The sequence below is a fragment of the Varroa jacobsoni genome, unplaced genomic scaffold, assembly GCF_002532875.2.
Source record: "Varroa jacobsoni isolate VJ856 unplaced genomic scaffold, vjacob_1.0 scaffold_674, whole genome shotgun sequence".
Lineage (NCBI taxonomy): Eukaryota > Metazoa > Arthropoda > Arachnida > Mesostigmata > Varroidae > Varroa > Varroa jacobsoni.
This window is the reverse complement of record NW_019213576.1, coordinates 297334-316191: the sequence shown is the minus strand read 5'-3', so window position 1 is coordinate 316191 and position 18858 is coordinate 297334. Positions and strand designations below refer to the sequence as shown.

The following is an 18858-nucleotide window of genomic DNA, read 5'->3' as shown; positions in this document are numbered from 1 at the left end:
CTGCGTAAGTCCCGTTTCTCCTGTGTTTGATATATTTCCTTCTATTTAGATAATCTACGAGTACTTAACATGCGCGACTCATTGCCAGATAGACTATCAAGCAAATGACAGACTGCAACAGCCAGTCATATACGACCTATGTCAGCAGCGAAAGAGGTCATTACTTGCATCGGAGTACGGCTTATATGTATATATACATATATGATAGACTTCACGCACTCGAAACCAAAAGCGCTGAGCGTGCTCCGAACAATCGGATTGGTTCACACTGGTGAACAACGTTTTTATTGATTCCAAAAACGTACACATAGCGATCGTGACGTAACTTGAGGGCAGTTGTTTCAAATCTGATACACTGACCGTCGGCGTGCATAAGGTCGCGGTAGTCTTAGTGCATTACGTCTACTGAATTGTCTGTTAGCATATAGGCATATATGTGGGTAGCTTATCTCTAAAGGGGACGTTTTCTGTTTACGGAAGGCAGACAGCCAGTTCTAAAAATAGCGTCTGTTTGTTTACCTATCTATTCAGCCATTCAAAAATTGTTCGCATGATAGATTTCGTACCATGTGACCGTTAGTGAGCAGAGCTTTTGTGCCCAGAAAATCTAGAGCCAATGATAAAATTAGTGATCACCCAAGATCCGAACGTTTCTGCTTCTGAGCGTCTTTTGGGCAGTGCACAAACAGCCTCTGTATATTAACGGTGTATTGTTGTTATTATAAGAGAGCGTCTAGTTCGAAAAAAAGCTTTGTATTTACTGAGTCCAAGGACTGATGAGCATCGGTTCTTTAGGTTTTTCCCTTGTTGTTATCAAAGAGACTGCAGAAGCACACTGTTCACTACTGAATAATTAAAATACTCCGATGAGTTAGGCGAGTCCAATGAAGCTTTTTGTCACCGGCTGGCCTTCAATGTTCTTGTGTCAGCGAATCCTTTGTTCTGATTCGAGTGAGCTGTCATTAGTGAACAAAGTGTATTACATTGATATTGTTATCGTTTAACAAAAGATAAAGACAATATTATTGCTGACGAAGTGAATCGGTTTCCGATTTATTATATTTGCCCCTTCCAAATGGATAATTATCCATCCGCCGGACTATATATACCAAGATTACTTGTTATACATAAAATCATTGTGAGTTTTCGTCATAATCATCACGCCCAGACGGACACGCACTATCTTAGATTTTTAGTCGTTTTATACTAAAACTTTACTTTCTAATTGTGTTGTACGGATACTTTTCTACCTAACTGGTGCAAAAATCACTATCTAGGAGACATATCTTACACTTTATGACATAAATCGATCACAGCGGATCTCATCGAATGATTGCGATCTAACCTACGCCCTGACTGATAACTTTTTGTGCTTGATTGATAACTCTGATTGCTACTTTTTGTGCGCACCAGTATTTTGACCCCATTAATGGACTTCACCTGCACAAAATGCCGATCTAAGGTTAGTTTCCCTGTTTTTAGGTATTTGACATAAGGCGATGATCATGCAGCACAGTCGTGGTATTCGCTAAGGCTTGTAGTACATATTGTACAGCATATTGTTGTATAATATACAGGGTAATTTGCAAAACGCTTATCATTTTTTTAAGCCTCTATTTACCAATGCTCTGAATGTGAAAAGCAACAACTAAAAGCGCACAAAGAGCTAATCGTGCACTACATAACAAATAGCAAGCGTTCGATTCAGTTACACAGATTATAAACATAAAATAGCGTTTTGTCAGTGCCTTCGTGCCGTCCATATGCCACTCATGACAATTGAGTCTTCTATAGCAGAGACGGCCATAGATATACATACATCATATACGCACTTGGAGCTAAGTTTCGAAGTAGCATCGATCAACGGTAACTGTCTGAGACAGAACTAAAAATCCATACCTGGTGAAAATAGATCTCGACAGTATCCATTTATAGAACTGTCACTTTCTTGTCGAAGCGCAACCCGTTCTCTATGCATTTTTACCGCTTGTTTTCGTCTCTGATGGAGAATACCTAAAACTGAATTCTCAATTTCCGAGATATTCTAAGCTGCCTAGCTTAATTTCAGGCCTTAATAGAGGGCTGTTGAGTTAGCAGGTGCTAAGTGAAGGCCGGTTTTTAAACTAAATTTTCACCAAAACAATATACACAAACAGAAGCAAACATGTCGTTGTACCCATTAATAGGTATATTGTTAGTTTTCCTCCGTCATTTTGGTCCGCCTGTATGTGGACTTCCTAACAAAGACACACGCGCTTATTCGCGGAGTCGAAGATGGATTCGACGGGCGGAGTCATCCAGAAACGGTAGCAATATACGGTTGGAATAAAGATACGTTAGATAGTTGTGGAAACTAGGCACCGATAAACATTGAAACCGATGAGTGCCTAATTTCTTAAGCAGTAAAAGCAAACAGGGCCGTTTTATCTATAACCGTCCTTGGCAGACAAATCAAACTGTCACAGTTTAGAATAATAGGAGAAAGTATGCGGTGTTCATTTTGCCAGACATTTGAAAATGTCCTCGCTTAAAAATGGATTGAGGATGCGAGCGATTGACTGAAAAGATTTATTATACAAGCCACCTACCTTCATTTTCTTCGACTACAGGCTGCGTAAAGCTGCCAAGTGGGACAGGAAACAATGCTAATGTCATTCCTTTTTCACGGCAGTGTACTGCTTCTGCTCGTGCCTTCGCCACTAGCAGACGAACGTTTGTCTGGCAATAGAAATGGCGTGAGAGGCGCAGATTTCGCGCCACAAATTCAATTGCATAAAGGAGCAGACGGACGAGTGCAAAAGGGGCTCCTACGAATTGAGCAGAGGCAGCCGATCAAGTCAGCGCAGTTGGTGCAAGGGCCCAAGGCGTAAAAAGATCGACAGCTCTAGCATCCAGACGAAGCTTTATTTGTTACGGTGGAAACGCGTTGGTTAGTCATTCTACGTACTTCTCGTGGTTTGCTCTCTCTTTCCTTTGCGTATACTTCAAGAAGAAATCTGCTGAAAGACAAAAGGGGGGAGCGATTTTTCGCGCAATCCACCGCTGTTGTCGGTCAGCATCGATGTTCTTTGGTCGAACGAGAACATAGAGTAGTCGGGGGCTGGAAGCGGCCTTGACCACTCTTCAGACAAACAATGTTCAATACAATCAAATGTGCCAAAGTCCGATACGATTCGACGCGAACGACTCGCGCGTTAACTTTCGAAATCAATCTTGCCAATTGGTGCTGAAATCGAAGAAAGAACGGATGAAGACTTCGCCAGTAAGTTAGCCAGTGGTCCAACATTTCACCGTTGCACTGGCTATTTATGCACCTATCGTCTTCGCGCTATTCTATAAAGTAAATGAATGAAAAGAATAATGAGATGTTTTTATTTGAATTGGTGTCGTTTTTATTTGTTCTTTTCAGAGTAAAGCGGATTGATCGAAAGTGCTGCCGTGGAGTTGTGGAAGGTGAATGGGCAGTCGGTTAATACGTCTGTTTTTTATGTGTAATAACTGACCCTCTTGATGAAGTCTGTCTGAAGCAGATTCAGCTGATCTTATGGTTTCCAAAGACGCAGCCTTCCTGTTCGTTGATTGATAATCAAGTTAAAAGAATTAACGAGCTTTAAGATACTAATTGCTGCAAATAGAGTTGAATCCGTCGGAAAAAGAAATATTAAAAATATATAAACTTCAAAATCTTTTTTATGTCCCGTTTGATTATCACATTAAAACGGGTTACTTGTATTTGACGATTTATGCATAACACTTTAGCTTTTATGTCTGACTCCAGCGAAAAAGGTCGTCCATTTTTCAAAGATTACTTATCAAGTATACAAATACGCCAAGTTTCTGTTAAACGCCTAGTTGCATGTATTTATCTGTGTCACTTTTATTTTGCCCGAATTATATATGTACCTGCTTTGTTTTGCAACAATGTAACTACCAAAATCTTATTCCACTCACTCTTTGTAGTTGTAAAGGCAATTTCGATCACTTAAGCCTTTTTTACTTAGATCAGGAGAGTGGTATTGTTCGTCCCATTTCTGCAGCCTACTTTGGAACTTGGGTTGGCAAATATGTGGAAATTATAAGTAAACTTGACTTTATACGCTCAATGACGGGTGCTACGCCGCATCGAAAAAAAGGCTTTTTAGCATTGGGGGTACGTACAACTAGAAAGTGTCGTTGTTCAAATCGCGGAAGTTAAAAACTGGGGAATGCTGTGAGTCAAAGAAACTTGCGTTTCAGCTAACATTAACATATGACTAGGCCAACTGCACGCATCTGGTCGGCACGTTCCTAGGCCCACATTTTAAGAAATCGTGGTAATTCTCCTATCAATAAGAGAAACACTTCCACTTCGAAGGACCCTGAAAAGTAGCTAACTCTATGTGAGTTCGCTTAACGCAGCTATAGTCGAGATGAACATCGCATAGGGAAGCTCCGCTCAAGCGAGGTGTGGCAGGCGACGGCAAACCGATTTAAAATGATTCCGCGGAGGTACTCACTGGGAGAAGTCTCCTTCTTACAGAAAGTACGTATTGCGTACGTACATTAATTAGGTACCGAAATGAACGCCGATGGAAAAAACTTGATGAGTCAAACTAAAATTACGAAATCATATTGTTAGACGAGACCGATACCTTATGTGACCCCGTTCCTATGTGTAAAAATACTCGTATAACAAAACTAATTCTATTACATCACTTAAACTATCCATAATCTACAAGCAAGTATGTTAGAAACATTCGAAGTACTGACTCTTCAAAATTTTTATCATAAGGGATGGCTTGATTGTTGCTGGTTTCCGAAATTAGATTGGTTCAGCTCTATGACAAAATTGAATCGGAAAAACTTTCGATGTTGACACAATGGCCACGAATCGTCAGGGGCAAACGCTGTTAGACGTTCTTGTATGCGTTAAAATCTCTGTGCAACTAGCCACTTTGGCCTTCCGGTCTGTTTAGAAAATACCGAAGGAGTACTACAAAAGGAGTGAAGTTACCTATTGTCTAACGATTTTTAGTCGGTGGTAGCATTTGTAGTAGCATGTTGACGTTGCAAGGCATTTCAATTCTTGCGTTCAAAAAACAAATTAAAATCGTCTTTTTCCTTTAGATCACTGTAACGCCTTAAACAGTTGGCAACCTAAGCTAGGAATAACCTGAGAGCGCTCCAAAATTAAGAATTTGCTTTATATTTAAGTATCGCGTATATGTGAAGTCCTACGATGTATAGACAGAATACTATATTGCTTTCTTCTTTTTTGAGAAATTACAAAGGGTTCGCCCTGAATGACCTATAGGTATACACGTATACGAAACAGTAACATACAGTGCTTATAGCGCAATACCGACTACTAAGCTTGCTTAGACCTAATTTCATATGTCAGAACTTGCCATATCTACGCATGTAAACAACAGATTTCGATCATGCTCTTAGGAACTTCCGCAAGTTAGAGGTTGTAAAAAACTTGGTATCCGTACAGAAGGCGGCTCTGTCTTTTCATGTCGGTGAATTCCGTAATAGATGCGACAAGGAGAATACCTGAGATGTCTCCAAAAAGACAGATAAAGAGCATAGTGGAAACTAAAAAGATACAGTCAACTCAGAATGTAAGCTTAGACAACTATGCGCCTGATATCGAGTAGATCGGTAATTCACCGATCTACTTCCTTGTAAACTTGTTAATGTTCATTAAGCTACAAATATACGTGTTGAACTCGTACATTCGATATACCCAGTCTGCAAACAGGCAATGTTGGGAAACTCTTCAGCCCACATCTTATGATTGCATCTACATTTTAACACTTGAGCAGATCGTATCCTATGTCAAATGTATTCGAGTATATCTTTACCGCAATGTCAACCTAGCCAATTAACTTTCACGCTGAATTAAAGAAATCAACTTTACTAACCCGCCTGTTTTGCGTGCTTTTGTCCTCTTACCAGATAGGAAATATCGTTTCCCACCTGCATCTCCAACGTCTTCATCGGCCATTTTTCAATTGTTATAGTACTAATGGAATAACCCCGACATTTAGTGGCAGTTCGTCTCACATCCATAGCGACGACCTGTTTAGTAGACCTGCAGGAGTTAATGAATGGCATTATGGTTTCGTTACAAATCCAAAAGGTGTGATCCTCATTAATGGAATGCTGCCGTCTCAGCGTTACGGCGTGACGCAGGGAGGGGGACGTGGAGTGGGGGGTCCAATGTTAGATTGATAAAAACACAAGATACGATACTGCGCAAAGTAGGTCATAATGGCGGCCGGGATGTCTGTTGAGCCACCGAAGACTGAATCAGTTTTTATGATAACGATTAAATGTAAGCAGATATGCACTTTTAAATGTACGGATTTTTACTCTTCACTAGATTAGTCCTTATGCTTTTAGCTTCTTAGAGGGTACTAATGAGACTCGGAGTTATATAGACATGTAGGAAGTTTGATTGTTTCTGGAAAAGACGAGCTTCCAAGCCGTAGAATCGTCTCCAGGTTATTAATATTTGTTAACTTCGTTTCCATTAATAGGAGATCCTAAACTAAATTTTCTACACATGATCGTACAGAAAATAAGTGCCGAAATAAGTCTGCTGATACTGCTCTGAAGCGGATAGAGGGACACTAACCCAATACATCTTCTAATTTCTTTGTTTTTTCCTCTTCGTACGAGACTTCGTTGCGACACAGCAACGGCACTAACAACGAAAAGGACAAAAGTATCGCTGCTAGTGTACCATTAATAATAGCGAGTCGAAGCAACGCCAGGAAACCTAAAACAAGCCAAGTTTCTCCCCTATTGACAGGAAGGTCTACAACGGCAGGCTGCGCACTCCTTCTCTGACTTGCTCGTTTGTTGTCCTTGTTCACCTCTTTACTTCAGGGACTTGCCGCATGACTGGCTTCTGCTACCGGTTCTCTCTAGAAACAAGCCTGTTCCAGCGCTCCGTGCAATTGCTCACATGCTATTTCCTTCTTCCATTTCTTACTCTCTCTCACGCTGCCGCTTTTGGCGCAGCAGGCAGCATCGAGCGGCATTTGCAGCTACTGCCGCAAAGGCCGTTTGGCGGTTGTCCCCTCCTCACCGCCGGGTATGTTCCAGGTTCTGTTCTAAGAGTTATTTTGGTCTCAAGCAAGAAACTAGCCAGACTATTAGTTGGTGCGAGTCGATGATGATCCACATAGTAATCCAACGACGACGACGATGATGATGATGATGATGATGCCGATGATGATGATGAGGACTCTACTCCTGCTGATGCTGTTATTGGTGACTGCAATGGTAGCGTGTAACGGTCGCATCTTGGTGGAGCCTGATCTGCCTTCAAATGGTAGTTGGAGACGGGCGCGCTATTCCCACCACGGACATTACGGCCGCCGTCGCCGTCTCAGCAGGGAGATTTATACAGGATACAGCTTGAATACAGCGAACACAAACACGCAGACTGTGCATGCGTCTCGACATACGAGTGCCTCGGTTACTATGAGGGTATATGTGTGTGTATCTCCCTATATCTGCAGAGCTCTAGCCGACATGGAGTTCGTGACGTTAAACGTGACCCAGATAATTTCTTGCTGCAGGAGCTAGCTGGCTTCAGAAGAGTGACTTTCACCGAAAGAAGGTGTAACACTCAAAGGAATAAGTAATATAGGAAGAGACCAGGAGTCAAGCAACCAGAAGTGGCGCTACAGACGAACGATCCACTTTGGCCAAAAGAGAGTTTGCCTTCGCTTTTCTTCTTTCTTGGCTGGAGTGCGATCTCGTTGATGTTCGCCGAGCTCGTGCAGAGCTGAGCCAGTATAAAGGACACGAGCAGGGCCCAGCGGTAAGCACGGTAGGAAGTAGACCTGAATCGCGCTAGAGAAAACGCCCGAGGGGCGAGAATCATAACACACCGATCGATGCTACCAGAAGCTAGCAAGCATCGGACTAGCTTGACTGGCAAATGGACAGCGACCTAGCGGTCTATTACATAAACTATTTTTGCCTGTGTCGCATTGAATGTCACGTTTCCGATTGATAGGACGGAGCGGCTATGTGTTCGGCACGAGTACTGTTAACGTACCTTATTGGTTTGCTGATTACAAACAGAGGGTAGCGTAGACGATCTGTCGATTCTGTGACTGACCCGGTTTGTAGCAATTTTTTCAATCGCGGTACACTCGCAGCTTAGACAGTTTATACTAGTTGAAGGTTCGGCTTTCCATAGGTTCTTCATAGACAGATATTCCTCTGCGCGGGAATAGGAAGCGAGCTCAAAGTATATGGGTAGAAAGAAAGATGGGTGGGAAAGAGGCTTTCCGAAACATGTTTACGATTTCTGGAGAAGAGGACAATCATGAAAAACAGGAGCATTTTTGGCAGACTTGTCTTCCTCCCTTCCTTCCCTCACTCCTTTCATTAGCAGGCTTCTCCAAAAGACCGCAATAGGCCTGATAGGTTGCCCATATATTTCGCTTTTTCTCTGGACGAATGCCGGCGTCAATGAAAATATACAGCTAGGAAAATTGTCGATCATTGCTGCTACTGTAGCTGTGCAGAACTCGAGGCCGCTTTTAGGTGTCCTGTAAAGTAGAGGCCTCACAAGATAATGGTTTCTCTTTATTTCCTAATTAGTTTTTATGCTTGTGTGACTCGTTGTATCCAGGTCTAGTTCTATTAAAAGAAAACGCTAGCTTTTCAAATGGAATGATTGGCCAAATCATTGTTCAATGAGTGATACAGGGTGGTGTGCCTGTACCCTCTCGTAAATGCTGCTTAATCGATTGCGCTGTAATGACTGAATCGTTGAACATCATGTTATGTATTCCATAAGGTAGAAACCGATTCTTTTTTTGATATCAAAATTGAGATTACTATTCATGAAACCAGTTGTAGAAATTGTGATACTAACGATGGTTAATATTACAAGAATTTTGACAATATATTTCCACATAACACATCATAGTACGCGATTCTATGCATACTCACGCATCTCCCTATCGCTTCCACCGCTGCATCATTCGTGCAATATGAATGTGGGTTATCTTTTCTCTTGTGGCTGGTCAATAACGATGATCATGTTCATCATGTCGGATGTGGATAGAAGCACGCGAGTGCGTAACAACATCAAAGTTGTCCGAAGCACGATGTGCGTCTTGCACGGTCTTCGTTTGACGATGGCCGTTTCCCGTTCATTAGTTCAAGTGGAATCAAGTTCCTTTCAGAATGTCCTACCAAACTTCTCCTCATTCCTCTTACATTCTCTTTTTCCAATCAACGCGATTTAACCAGCCACAGCACGCAGAGCAGCCCATAGAAAAATACTGTTTATAGGGCTCTTCACTTGTGACGAATAAAGCCCTTCATTTAAGAGGTTCTGAAAAGTACACTATGTGTGCATTTATTTCAAATATATATGTATGTATAACGTTTTCTTTTATATAGATATGTTACCGCGTCTTGCGATGCTTAGTTCCGCTTCTTACTTCATCGGGTTAAAAGGGATGATCATTATTACCGACTGGCCGTTTTCCTTTATGCATCGATTTCTTCGTATAGATCTTAGAAAAGGTCCAGCTTTCTTTCTGATGTGGAGATTAATGGCATTTGCCCATCCGTCCAAAGTATAGCTAGCTCGTTTGCAGCTGTGTGTCCAAATAGCCATATCATTGCAACCGATACGGTCTGTAGTCTTTACCGTTGCTAGTCATACGATTGGAGATTGAGCTTTTTTTAGCCGTCGAAAGTCTTCTTGAAGCTCCCTGCCTCGGTAGACAATGATTTAAAGTAACGCTAACGTGTGCTGGTGTCTGCGTGAGCATATGTTGTTTAACGATATTTGTAGTTACTAAAACAGAAACAGTCGATTTATTCTAGTAGATCCGCTGGTCGAAGGTACGTACGCAGTTAGATTGACTAGTTACAATAATCAAGCATAGTATGACTGGGCCATTGAGAACTGATAGCCTTTCTAAAACGATCGCTAGTCACCAAAAATACGTTGTATGAAAATACGTGTTGGGAATAGAATGTCACGTTTTTAGCATATAAGCATTTCTGGAAAGGTGAAGTACTTCACCCGAACGAGCTAACTATGATAGCCGTGCAGACTGCCGCAGCGTAGTATTGATTTAAGTTAAAATGCCGTTGCCGGAAAGTTAGTCAGCGAGAAGGCAGTTTAGCTATACAGGAGGACTAAACAGCGGACTGTAGACTTTATTGAAGATTCAACTACAACAGAGATAACTAGAGAAGTGAATCTTTCTCAAGCCCATTATCTAGAAGCGGAACGCGCCGAATGATTCTTAAGCGAAAAGACACCAATAGCTGGTTCATAGACACCAATCAAGGAGCGAACCGTAGCTGAGACAAGCTGTCCAGCTCTACATATCAGCGCGACAATTTCTATAGCAACTAGTAGTACGAAAACGAAATATATAATGTAAAAAATTGAGTTGTTGCTTGAACTGCTATAGCTAGTTATAAAGGACAAACTGATAAGGCGAACCACATATGAAACGGAAGACCAGGACAATTCGTGTTTTCGCAAAGAAAAATAGTCAAAAGGAACCGCATCGAATGCAAACGAAGATAATGATCTAAAGCCGCATTGTTTTATAATATTCTAATGAAATGCGTACATTCGGCTTTAAGCAAACCAAAAGGAAATCGTTTTATCACAAACATAATGATAATACGGACTGCACCGTCAATTCTTGCAACAATAAGAGTGACGTCTTATACTTTCAAAAATATACCCATAATTTCACTGATAACGATAATCTGGACCAGCTGCCAGACCAATATTTAGAGAGGCATTCGAGTCAAATTTTCGTCGATCCCCTCACGGAGCACCGATATTACGCGACGAACCTATAAATAGCTGGATACATTGTTTCCATTAAATGAAAACTTTCCATTAACACGAAATTAGCTGGCGGATATCATATATTATTATTCATGGCAATGCTGTCATGGATGGTATAGATATATATTTGTATATGATCTAATCAAATGTTCGTTTTTTTTTTAACCATCAAACGTAGTTGTTTTACTTTGTTGTTGCGTCTTATGTTATCTTTGTAGTACTGTGGTCCTATGCGTACCAAGTGCCTGACTAAATTTCTAGGTCGCACATACGCAGAAGTCTCTCGCTTTAGAAAGTGTATTACTGTAGATGAACTCACTACCAAGAACAACGTCTCAGGCATTGACGCACACAGATAACCCATAGTGCCAGTAGTTATTGAAGTGAGTTGTATCTAGCATCGCTTTAAACAACCCTGCATAGGGATCCGCCCCTAACCCGCTATAGCAGTAGGTACAGAAACGTCACAGGAGTAACTTTTTTCACCCTTAATCACGCGCCACTATTTAAGTGTCGCATTGGCGTACACGGAGTATTAAGTGGCAGGCGCCAAGGAGGGAACCATCTCAATTTATCCAACTGTCATAGAAACTTGCTACCTCGCGACCGGCTCGGTAATACTACTATCATGCTACACTAGCCGTCATCACTTTCATCATAGGCTTGATTCTGAGCTGGTACTAATCAAGCTGGCTGGCTGGCTGGCTGGCTGGCTGGCTGGCTGGCTGGCTGGCTGGCTGGCTGGGTAGGTGACGCCACGTTCTTTCTGGCCAGAGCACTGCGACGTCTTTAAGCGGACCATTGGTTTCGCGTCGGCCAGCCTCACAGTTTCGAGTAAACAGATACAGGCAGTCAATATAACGAATCACCGAATGGTTCGATCGCGAGTTGCGCGACGAGCAGGAAAAGGCTTGGAACACATCAGTGGCCGGGGGGGCGGGAAAGTTGAAAAAGGTTAACTGAATGCTAACGCTACGGGATACGTCATGCTGAAATAATAACTTAGTTTAATGACTGACAGCGTCAGCATACGCGATAGCGAACCGCTAGCAGTGAATAGAATAACAGCAGTAGCAAATTAACAAACGACGACGGTAGAAAAGTCGAAACAAACATATTGTTCCAATGCTTTATTATTGTCATCGAAAACCGATGCTGTCGCTGTTTGCCGCCGTGTCTGTGAGCTGATGCACGGGCTGTCTCCAACCGCTGGCGTTATGTTGCCGAGTCCTAAAGTTGCCAAATGCACGATAGAACTTACGTGCAGACATATCAAGGTGTCCATCGATTAACAGTAGGATGAAAAGGGCGAATAGAAAATTAGAAGAAGGCGTTGAGGTTTCCTTTCCGTAGGGAATCAGCGATACATACGAATGTCATATGAAGGGTCACCGTAAAGGTACGTGCGGTGTGGACAGTTACAACGAACGAAAAATTGGTAGCGTTCGTTAGACTTAAGAAATAGGCCGCTTAAACATACGGCGGATAAAGCACGCATCCATTTATACAGATTACACGGAGTAACGTGTCTATGCAATAGTGGGTGCATCGTACGTAATACTCTAATGAGGCGACGTTAGCAAATGCTGAATAATCGTTGTTTTCTGTCTTTTTTAATGTTCCTTCTCCATAGATGCGTAGGTAAGATTGATGTCTTGTACGTTAGCATAATTGACGATGACCTTTTAAAACGGTTTCCGGTGTAACGAGGATGACTGATGGGGCTGACGTAGTATTACATTACAGATGGAATATTTCGTTTTTCTTTTTTACTAAAAATATATATACATATATGATAATATTACGCTACTCTGATACCGCCTAGTTAGCGCAGATGTTGAAGTGGACGTCGTATATTTTCTTATTAACTGTGTGGTAACAAGGCAAATACATTCTGCAACGAAAGTAAAATAACATTTGATAATCTGCCACGTCTGCAGTTGAGCCGCGGTAGCCCAACGCATCATCAACAACAATTATGTTGAAAGCGGGAAACTGTTGACGAAAACAATAAGCGAAGTACTATACGTTATTTAGTATAGGCTTAGCACATGTTGTGACAACAATGCAGACATTTGGGCGCTCTGGTATCATGTTGTTATCTCCTCGGATAACAAACACGATTATGTTTATGCTGCTTTTGAGGCCGCTTTTATTGCGGTTATTGTTGATGTTCCTTTTACAGTTCGGCATGATTCAGCTGCCGCTACCCTATGTTCCATAAGTGGCTTTAAGAGTGAAAGGCTACTTCTACATAAACAAATATACGGACATACAAAAGGGCAGTAAGAGTAGACAGGCGACTAAATTTCATTGTTTAACTCTGATACATCAGAGGCAGCTTCCCATCTAGCTAGTTTTAGTTAAGGAGATAGTATGCTTTTTTCGACTTTTCGCGCTACTGTCGGCCACTTGTTTGTTACTGTAATATTAAGGTCGTGGATACTATTGTTGTCGTCTTTTCTGGTAGCACAATTGGCCTTCAGACAGGCCAATTATAATACCACTGATTAGCTATGGAAAGAGATTCCTTGTTAAGACTCTGAATTTGAGGAACACAGAGAATAGCTTGTGAAAATTAAAAAAAAAAAAAAAAAAAAAAAAGAAAGACGAAGAAATAGTGGCGGGGAAGGAAGTTTGCCAAATAAAGTAAAAAAACAAAAAAGAAGCATAAAAGCTGGAAATAAGGCACGTGAAAACACGATCACTGAAACAGACGATAACAGGGTCCGCATGGCGGGATAAATTATGCTAGTTGCATTGAGCCCTACAGCGAAATTACCCTATAGTTGTAATCATTGTCCAGGCTTGTGAGAATTCCCAAACGGAACAGGTGAGATTTCCCGTCAGGCGGGCATAGCCTACAACGAGTACACAAATGTGCGCCATGTGCATACACTGTGATAGATATGAGTTGATTGTCTACATTCAAGCGTGCGTTTTCGGCTCACCCTTATCTCCCGCACGGATACCCCCGGCAGCATTTCTATTCACCGTGTCCTTTCCAGTCATTTCGTCAAAAACCTTTCTCGCACGTTCTGAACAATGAATGACATCTCAGAAGTTGCTAGCTCTTGCTTACCCTTAACGGGAATGGCTCTATATAATAATGTTCCCATTTAATAATACGGAGGATGCCTAAACGAAGGTATAAAACAACGTGGGAGCGTAATTTGAATTCCGCAATGACCATTCCGTAGATGATTGATTCCTTCTCGCTAAATAAGACGAAGTGTTCTAAATGATTAAAAAATTATTATGTAAAACAAGAGCCAGAGTAGACTGCTTTGAGCTATTGAGTTGATTTTTGGCATTTTTTGACACCCCCATATGTAACAGATACGAAAAAATGTTTCCCAGTACATAGTAGAATGTCAATTATTTTAACATATACATTGAGAACCTTGATGATTAACAGACGTCATCAATTGTGGTTTCTATTTTTCTAAAAGATTTTCAAGTAATCCATCTGGTCCCGTAATACTTATGCCAAATTGCATCGATCAAGTTTCTGCTCTATATATTATCCAGCTTATAATAAATGCTAATTATATACTTGTCGTGGACTTTCTTTCTTGGTCATAACAGGACTCATACGTTCCGCGTGATAATAATGCGAAAATAAACCTAGTGATGAGATAATAATATGGAATTTTCATATTACTGCGCTATTTAGAGTAAAGTTTTCCAGGAAGCTCGCCATAATTGGTGTCATCGTCTATCGCTTATCAGAAAATGCTTTTGATCCCGATAGAACGAAAATGAATTATAAGACCACCAATTTTTTATTTTAGGTTTGCCAGTACCAGTAAAATTATAGTACGTTGTTTATATGCGGGTCTTTGAAATGTCTATGGCTCACCCGATTTTGCATGCAAACGTTAAGTATAACTATCTTAATAAAGCATTCGATTCGGTAATAATGGATTCTATTATTACCAGGTTTTTTTCATGATGTAACGATTGAATAACAGGCTAAGTCAGTAGATTCAGGCAAAATTTCAAACATCATTTTATGTTTCCTGTTAAATTTTCATTGCTTCGTGCCGTTCTTGTGTTTCGTAACGCTGCGATATAATTTAATAAACCTACCTGAAGCTCCCTGCTATGATTTGTTAGCGGCAGAATCAGCTTTCTATATACAATAATATTTGAATTTACGTTTTTTTTTTTTGTTCTCAGCTTATCAGCGTTATGGTATATCATGCTTCTGGTTTGGCTGTACTGTTCTATGATTGTGTATATTTTAGTTATTTCGAAGCGTCCAAAAGCCCAGCCACTGTAGCCTGTTGACAGTGTTTCCTTTCTCGAGTATAGACGCACATAAAGGGCACGTGGATGCACATAAATAAATACAGCCATATTAGAAAAACCTTCTTGTTATTCGTGATTCCGCTCCACGATTTTGCTCTGTTTAGCATTCTGAGCTTGAGAATGAGATGAATAACTATAACGATAATGTCTCGTCAGACAATTGCGGACAACGATGATGATATCACCGTTGAGCTTTCTGGGTCGCTGACCGTCTGCTCTATTGTTGTTGTTTTTGTTCTTCTCGTCGCCGTCGCCGTCGCCGTCTCCGTCCAGTATAAGCGAACAAAACACTATTCGTATTGTGATTAGTGTTCAACGATAAATGCTTGACGCTTGTGATGGGCGGCGATCAAGGGAGTGACTAACATTGGCGTAATGGGAGGTTGTTTCCTATAACATTACTGTGCATTTTGTTACTGTCGCTACTCCAGGAAGAGTCACCTCTTTCGCCGCCCATCCGCCCCCATCCCCCACCCCCACATCTGCCCAAACAAAAGCGGCAGTTGGGAGCGCAGGACTTTAGCGCGGTACAGCAGTAGTACATATAGACTTACACACAAAGCTCTTTATTTTCATCAACAAATATGGGGTACGGGGGAATATCACGGGCAGTCAGAACGACAGCAGCTGGCGATGACAACAACAGCAGTCCAACGAGGCCAATAACAACAGCCGTAGGAAAAATTATAAATAACCATCACCAACAAAAAGGGTGGCCAAAGGGTGTCGTTAGGGTCCGTGAGGGGCGCGTGGTGTGCACCACCCACAATTGCCTTTTTTTGGCATCGAACAAAGCAGCAAAGGTCGTTCTTACCCGTGCAATTTTGTCATCCTCTTTTTTTTTTTTGTTTGAGGCGCTTCACGCCGTTTGCGAAGCAAAGTGGTGCTTTTACAAGAGTTTGTTGGCAATCGTATTGGAAACAATGAACGTCTTGTGGACCTTATCCAGGCATCCCGATACATAACACCTATACAATAACGAGTTAAGACGTTGGCCATAGGTCCCGAATTGGGCACAACGTGCAAAAATTGTGCACAAAGAAGCTGATGATGGAATTTCGCTTGTTTGGCTGCGATATTGGCCGATATGTTATTTGCTAGCAGATGCACGAGATGGGGGAAAGACGAAGCAAGAAGTTTACTCCGGTTGAATACAAATCGGACAGATGTCGTATAAGACGTATTCATTATAGTTGTCATTATGGTCATTAGAAAGAAAACCACCAGCAAACAAAGTAATTTATGGAATCATTACGAGAAACAATGATAGCCGGGTCTTTAGTAAACATCTTTCATTTTTCGAGCATCGATGTGACAGTTTTTTTTACACCGAGTTCCATCGAGTTGATTTTCCTCTGAGCTCTCGTTTCATGCGCTCGATTGTGGAAAAGCGATGATGTAGCAATTTTAAAAAATATTCTCTTCATGAGTGGACTGTTCAGTTGATCCGGTCGATTTCCCGCTGCCCAGCAATGAGTAATTTTCTTGTGATTATCGTCGGAGTCACACCCGAGCCAGCCACAGGCGAATCTGATGCTATCGGCTGGCAGCTTCATGAAAAGCTTCGGTTTTTTTGTGTCACACTTCTCTATGGCGATTCAATTAGTTTTTCTAGCTACCTACAAACACAGTCTCGTTTTTGTGTCATGCAAGACAGTGGTAAGAGCGTGGTGATTATGACGGTGGTGTCGATTCTGTGGTTAGGTGTTAATAACGTGTGCAGCTTTATCTCCATAGTTTATATGCATCATCAGACACATAATAAAGCTGTACCCACACAAATATATGTGTATAAGGAACACCAAATACACCGTATATAGTTGTATAACTGATTCACGTGTGTTGTTTACTGCGAAGGAGCGTTTCTATGGGCTAAAACGATGCAAGAAAGAAACGTCACGGGGAACGAATGAAATTATAGAGCACCGAAAAGGCAGGAGAGCGGCTGTCCGACATGCCATCAGAACTACCGAACAGTAATCCAGTGATAAATGATAATTTTATTTTATGCTATTTATCTATTTATAGAGCCCTGCGTCTTTTTAGCTCTTCATTTTTCTCAATTTTTTAACATGGACGTTTTCGATAGCTCGCTCCGTATCGGTATCATAAATTCCTGTTCTCTACGTTGCTCGTGAAAATAGAAGCAATGCAAGTGGCAACTGTGGCCGTTCAAATAGGCGAAAAGATTCTGTATCCGCATAAAGTAGACGGCGGGCGAAGCGAGTACAAACGTGCTAATGACGTTCTGGTATCTTGATAAAAAGGAAGCTGAACAAAATATAATGTTTAAATTATAGTGTTTCCATATGATTGTGACATGCATCGGTGTTTAATACGGGCCAACTCCTACGGGCTCGATTGCCTCCACATCACCGCCGTACAACACAAAGAGACGAGCTAAACGGACACATAGAAACGAATATGTGAAACAATAGGTTCACTCGCGCGTGGTGGCAAGCAACTGGCGATGACATCCGGTGACAATGTCTGTTAATGTCCTTGGTCCGTCTTTCGTTAATTAAGTGTGTTTTTTTTTTTCAAAAGGACAACTAAAATTTCGTGACAGTTCGAACAGATCCGCAGTAAGGCAGTCGAAGGAAAAAATCAACGGCTGTGTACTACGGGGACCGTTACGATGTATTTTATATAGTAGAAGCATGTACATATGATATCTTTGTTTATATTCAAAAGTACATTATAGTGTGCGTTTCGTACGTCCGTGTCTAGAACATCTAATTTCGGTTTTATCTGCATTCTGAGCGTCACGAACGCTAATGCACGTAACGCTGATTTTGCCTTTACGTAATTGCTATAACCAATGAGTAACATTCGTTCTAAACAACGAGCTCCACCCAAACACGTTTTCTGATGTCGTGCTCGATTGAAGAAGAACTAGAAACCGGCAAAGGTGTTTGAAATACCCCGTATTACTCCACGTCAGTCGCGGCTACTTCATCTAAACGCGATCTGTCTTCTCTCGCATGTTTCTGATCCTCGACAAGATGACAACAGCACGGCGGGCTGATGTCAACGCCGAGCGTCAGAGGACTTCGGCTAGCGCTTTTTGTTGCTGAGCCGTCGTTTCACTATCAACTCGAAAGTCAAATAACATCAATGGCAGTCGCAGGGGCTATTACGTCTGCTGCTGAATCTGCTAAGAGAACGACGACGGGGGCAGTACAATAGCGCGTCGTCGTGAAAAACGCCACGGACTGAATCGCAGACATCACTTGCACGTATACGTACAAACAACTCAATGGGTGAAACCAAATTTCTGCTTTACGTATTAATAATAATACTTCAACAATAACTGCATCTTTCTGCCCAAGGGTACCGGCGGCTGTAATAACAAGAACGTGGCAAACAGATCAGAATGAAAGAGGCCAACGGCATTAGCAGCGTCAACGTAAAAGACACATGTCACCTGTGTCTTTTGATGGTTGACAACATAGCATGCATAGACAGTAGAATGCCATGGAGATCTAGCAACTAGATAGATATAGAGACGTGGCAGCGGAGGTAGTTTTCTGCTTGCGGAAATTAGCTAGTTGACTGACGAATACGCCGTTTCTTCGTAATAGTGCGATCGCACTCCGACCACACGAGAGGGAACCAGTGGGGAAAAAATCCATTGAAATCGAACGTGGATTAAAAAGTCTCGAAGATATCAGAGTGAATTAAACTTTATAATCTGAAAC

The 18858-nt window shown here is 41.6% G+C and overlaps 2 long non-coding RNA genes across 4 annotated transcripts in view; both read left to right on the top strand.

The window, feature by feature from the left end:
- Positions 1 to 18858, top strand: part of LOC147753184 (uncharacterized) — an 84378-nt gene that overhangs the window by 37354 nt on the left and 28166 nt on the right. The window lies entirely within an intron of this gene.
- On the top strand, positions 948 to 6670 carry LOC147753185 (uncharacterized). Its single transcript, XR_015311956.1, has 3 exons — positions 948 to 1462; positions 3410 to 4522; positions 5941 to 6670. It is a non-coding gene; the product is annotated as an uncharacterized LOC147753185 (long non-coding RNA).